Below are 5,116 nucleotides of genomic sequence, written 5' to 3'. Positions count from 1 at the left end.
CTCCTGGCTCTTCCAGCCCAGGCCTTCACTTGGCAGAAACAGCCTGGAGGACAGAAAAAGTGTCTCTTCTCTGCCCGAGACCCCTCCCACCCGCACAAGCCATGGGGGAGCAGCTCTTCCCTTTTCCTGGCGTAGGAGATGACTGGGCCGGTGGGAAATCCCATTATTCCTCGGCAGCGGTCCATGTCCCTCCTGACAGCGGTCAGCGGGCACCCTCACTATCAGGACTCTGCATTGTCCCAAGCCTCCTCCTCTCCAGACCTCCTTCGCACCTCTCCCCTCTCTTCTTGTCCTGGTAGGGTCCAGGAAAGGCTGAAAGCTACGGATAGGCCCCACGTTGCCCCGGAGGCTGCGGATGAAATCGCAGTCGGAGGCTGGTCCTGTGGCCTGCCCTGCCTGGCTCCTGGAGCAAGGTGAGACTTCTATGGCAGAACCGCAGCGCCACCGTGTGGTAGAAATCCGTCTGCACGGCCAGAAACGGCGGCTCAGAGCGGGCCCACAGAAATCCTTATAATAAATAGTTCACTGTCGAGGCCGGTGCCAGCGACACGGGAGTGGTAAATGCACCCTCTTGACGTTCCCGGTGTTTGTGTCTTGCCTGTGACGGTGGGAAAAGAAAATGGCCTTGCTGTGCTACAACCGGGGCTGCGGTCAGCGCTTCGATCCTGAGACCAATTCCGATGACGCTTGCACATGCCACCCAGGTGTTCCAATCTTTCACGATGCATTAAAGGGTTGGTCTTGATGTAAGAGAAGAACAACTGATTTGTCTGATTTCTTAAGCATTGTAGGCTGTGCAAAAGGTAGACATAATAGTGAGAAGCCGCCTGAGCCAGTCAAACCTGAAGTCAAGACTACTGAAAAGAAAGAACTACCTGAATTGAAACCCAAATTTCAGGAACACATCATTCAAGCCCCGAAGCCAGTAGAAGCAATAAAGAGGCCAAGCCCGGATGAACCAATGACAAATTTGGAATTAAAAATATCTGCCTCCCCAAAACAAGCACCTGATAAACTTAAACTGTCATCAGGAAATGAAGAAGATAAGAAAAGGCTGGGCACGGTGGCTCATGCCTGTAATCCCAGCACTTTGGGAGGCCGAGGAGGGCAGATCACAAGGTCAACAGATCGAGACCATGCTGGCCAACATGGTGAAACCCCGTCTCTACTAAAAGTACAAAAATTAGCTGGGCATGGTGGCGGGCGCCTGTAGTCCCAGCTACGCAAGAGGTTGAGGCAGGAGAATTGCTTGAACCCAGGAGGCGGAGGTTGCAGTGAGCCGAGATGGCGCCACTGCACTCCAGCCTGGCGACAGAGCGAGACTCCGTCTAAAAAGGAAAAAAGTAGGAGAAGGAGAAGCGGCCGGGTGCGGTGGCTCACGCTTGTAATCCCAGCATAATCCCAGCTCTTTGGGAGGCGGAGGCGGAGGCAGGCAGATCAGGAGGTCAGGAGATCCAGACTCTCCTGGCCAACATGGTGAAACCCCATCTCTATTAAAAATACAAAATATTAGTCGGGCATGGTGGTGCACACCTGTAGTCCCAGCTACTCCGGAGGCTGAGTCAGGGGAATTGCTTGAATCTGGGAGGCAGAGGTTGCAGTGAGCCAAGATTGGAACACTGCACTCCCGCCTGGCCACAGAGTAAGACTCCGTCAAAAAAAAAAAAAAAAAAGAGAGAAAGAAAGAAAGGAAAGAAAAGAAAGGAAGAAAAAGAAAGAAAGGAAAGAAGAAGACTGATGAAATTAAGATTGGGATTTCATGTAAGAATGGAGGGTGTTCAAAGACATATCGGGGTCTAGAGAGTCTAGAAGAAGTCTGTGTGTATCATTCTGGAGTACCTATTTTCCACGAGGGGATGAAATACTGGAGCTGTTGTAGAAGAAAAACTTCTGATTTTAATACATTCTTAGCCCAAGAGGGCTGTACAACAGGGAAACACATGTGGGCTAAAAAGGATGCTGGGGAAAATGTTGTTCCATGTAGACATGACTGGCCTTAGACTGAAGGTGAAGTTACCATTTCAGTATATGCTAAAAATTCACTTCCAGAACTTAGTCGAGTAGAAGTACATAGCACGTTGTGAAATGTGCACATTGGATTTGAAGGAGAGAAGGAATTTCATCAAAATGTGAAATTATGGGATGTGACTGATATAAAGCGAATTTATATAACTATGACTGCAACAAAGATTGAGATCACTATAAGAAAAGCTGAACCAATGCAGTGGGCAAGCCTTGAACTGCCTGCAGCCAAAAAGCAGCAAAAACAAAAAGACAACACAACAGATTGAGCGGGACATGGGAGGAAGGCTATTACGTATTTCAGAATTCTTAATACTGTGTGAAGTGGTGGCTTGCTGCTGTCATCTTTTGTTTTGTTGTTGTGTTACTCAATCTGGCATTTCAGGGTTAACATTAAGTTCTTAAAAATGCCAAAGTCAGTTTATCTTTTTGAACCTCTCATCTTTCTTTTGTGTTGTGTAAGATTGATTATTCATTTCTCCTTACTGGTAGGAACCATAGTTATGTCCTGTACTTGAAGAAGCTAGAAAATAGCCCATAACCATAATTGCAGTATTTCTTCATATTTCTCTGTTAAGCAGAGAAATATTAAGGAACATGATTTTTATGTCTTTCTATTATTCCATAATTAGTAAAGGAAGATGAAATGTCAATTTTTAATCAGTTTTTCATGGATTTGTGTTCTTACATTATTTGAAAATATTTAAGAAAGAGATGAAGTTCTGCAGTTTTTTCTATGTGGGATGATTACTTTTTTAAGGAGGATTAATTCTGAGGCAGTGTAGTTAGTAAAGGGGAATATATAAATTGTTTAACAAATTAGAATTTGTTTACAATAATTGAATTTTTAAATTATGTCAAAACTTACATTACTTGCCAAACAGTATGATGTAAGAGTATAGGAAATATAAATAAGAATACAGAGGTATCAATTTGGTTAAAATTCACCATGTTATAAGACTAAGCAATAATCTTAAAAATCTCTTTCCTGAATATTTAAATGTGTTTGTATGGTGTTATGACTAAATTGTTACTGATTTAGAGATTAAACCCTCTTAAAAACCTTTAATTAGTTACATATAGAAAGAAATTATAGGCCAGGCATGGTGGCTCATGCCTGTAATCCCAGCACTTTGTGAGGCCAAGGTGGGTGGATCACAAGGTCAGGAGTTCAAGACCATCCTGACCAACATGGTGAAACCCCATCTCTACTAAAAATACAAAACTTAGCCAGGCGTGGTGGCGTATGCATGTAGTCCCAGCTACTCGAGAGGCTGAGGCAGGAGAATTGCTTGAAGAGGTTGCACTGAGCTGAGATCGCGCCACTGCACTCCAGCCTGGGTGACAGATAGAGACTCCATCTCAAAAAAAAAAAAAAAAAAAAGGCCGGGCGCAGTGGCTCAAGCCTGTAATCCCAGCACTTTGGGAGGCCGAGACGGGCAGATCACGAGGTCAGGAGATCGAGACCATCCTGGCTAACACGGTGAAACCCCGTCTCTACTAAAAAATACAAAAAACTAGCCGGGAGAGGTCTCTCAGAGGCTGAGGCAGGAGAATGGCATAAACCCGGGAGGCGGAGCTTGCAGTGAGCTGAGAACCGGCCACTGCACTCCAGCCTGGGCGACAGAGTAAGACTCCGTTTCAAAAAAAAAAAGAGAAATTACATATATCTTGCCTCCTTGATAAAAAACTATATAAAATTGTAGACTTAAAAGATTTGTGGAAATACATTAGGATATCAGAAAACTAAATGCATGGACTTGCTTTATGACTATCTATGACATGTTAAATAAAATAGTTTAATTCTTTTTTTTTTTTTTGAGATAGAGTCTGGCTCTGTTGCCCAGGCTGGAGTGCAGTGGCCGGATCTCGGCTCACTGCAAGCTCCGCCTCCCAGGTTCACGCCATTCTCCTGCCTCAGTCTCCCAAGTAGCTGGGACTACAGGCGCCCGCCACCTCGCCCGGCTAGTTTTTTGTATTTTTTAGTAGAGATGGGGTTTCACCGTGTTAACCAGGATGGTCTCGATCTCCTGACCTCATGATCCGCCCGTCTCGGCCTCCCAAAGTGCTGGGATTACAGGCTTGAGCCACCGCGCCCGGCCAGTTTAATTTTTTTTTTAAAAAAAAGGTAGTTCACTGTCTAGTCACTGGGGTCTTCCCTAGATCCCAAGAGAGCCCCATCCCCCTGGACTGAGGGACATCTGTCAAGATAAGGTCCCAGCCACATCTCTGCCCCCCATCCCCCGCCTCAGCAAAACACCTAGAAAGGGCCGGGTTTCTGAGTCAGGTGGATTTTGTTGCTCCCATCTCCTCCGTTTTGCAGATGTCTGAGCTTGGGCAATTACAGAACCATTATCAAGCCTCAGTGGCTTGTCTCTAAAATGGGAGTCAAAAAAGGCTTCTGAGGAATAAATTAGGTAATAAAAAATGTAGAGCAGCAGACAGTTCATTGCAGGTGTCTAAGAAACAATGGTTTCCTTACCCTTCTGTCTGGGCTTAGAGCCTGAGAAACCTAGACTGGCTCAAAGGCAAGGCCAAGAAGGCAGCCAAAAACCAATGCCTAGAATGAGAAACCCACTCAGCTCCTGCAAAAAACCATTCTTCACTACTTCACCAGCTACTCCTTGCCTCTCTGAACACCTTCCATTAGAGCAACAAACCAACCTGGTTTGCCAGGCACTAAGGAATGTTCTGGAAGTTGAGGCCTTCAGGGCTAAAACTGGACACAATGGTCACCCAGTCCTTGTGTTGCCTCACAGTCTAGCTCCAGGACTTCATCAGTAGAGTTGATAGAATCTCTAGGGCCGTAACCCAGGAATGTGCTTTGTAACAAGCTCTGCAGATGATTCTTATAAACACCAATGTCTGCGAGCCACGGCTCCAATACTCTCAGGCTGTGGTTTCTCATTGGCATGTAGTGCGAGCATTACTCTTCAGCCCATCAGGACGCCACCTGAGGCAGGGCACGCACGTGCTTGGGGATGAGACCTTGGAAAGACTGAACTTTCTAAACACCAGGCTTCAGCCCTGAATCTGCAAAGCACACCCGAAGCACCTGGACACATGCCCTCTTCTTAGCTTTAGAGTATGTGCC

At 46.0% G+C, this 5,116-nt stretch overlaps 1 pseudogene; it reads left to right on the top strand.

The window, feature by feature from the left end:
• The first annotated feature begins 540 nt into the window (after window positions 1–540).
• Window positions 541–2,291, top strand: LOC111528863 (annotated as a pseudogene).
• Window positions 2,292–5,116: the final 2,825 nt, after the last annotated feature.

Source organism: Piliocolobus tephrosceles, chromosome 15 (genome assembly GCF_002776525.5).
Source record: "Piliocolobus tephrosceles isolate RC106 chromosome 15, ASM277652v3, whole genome shotgun sequence".
NCBI classification, from domain to species: domain Eukaryota; kingdom Metazoa; phylum Chordata; class Mammalia; order Primates; family Cercopithecidae; genus Piliocolobus; species Piliocolobus tephrosceles.
This window is presented reverse-complemented; position numbering and strand designations above follow the sequence as displayed.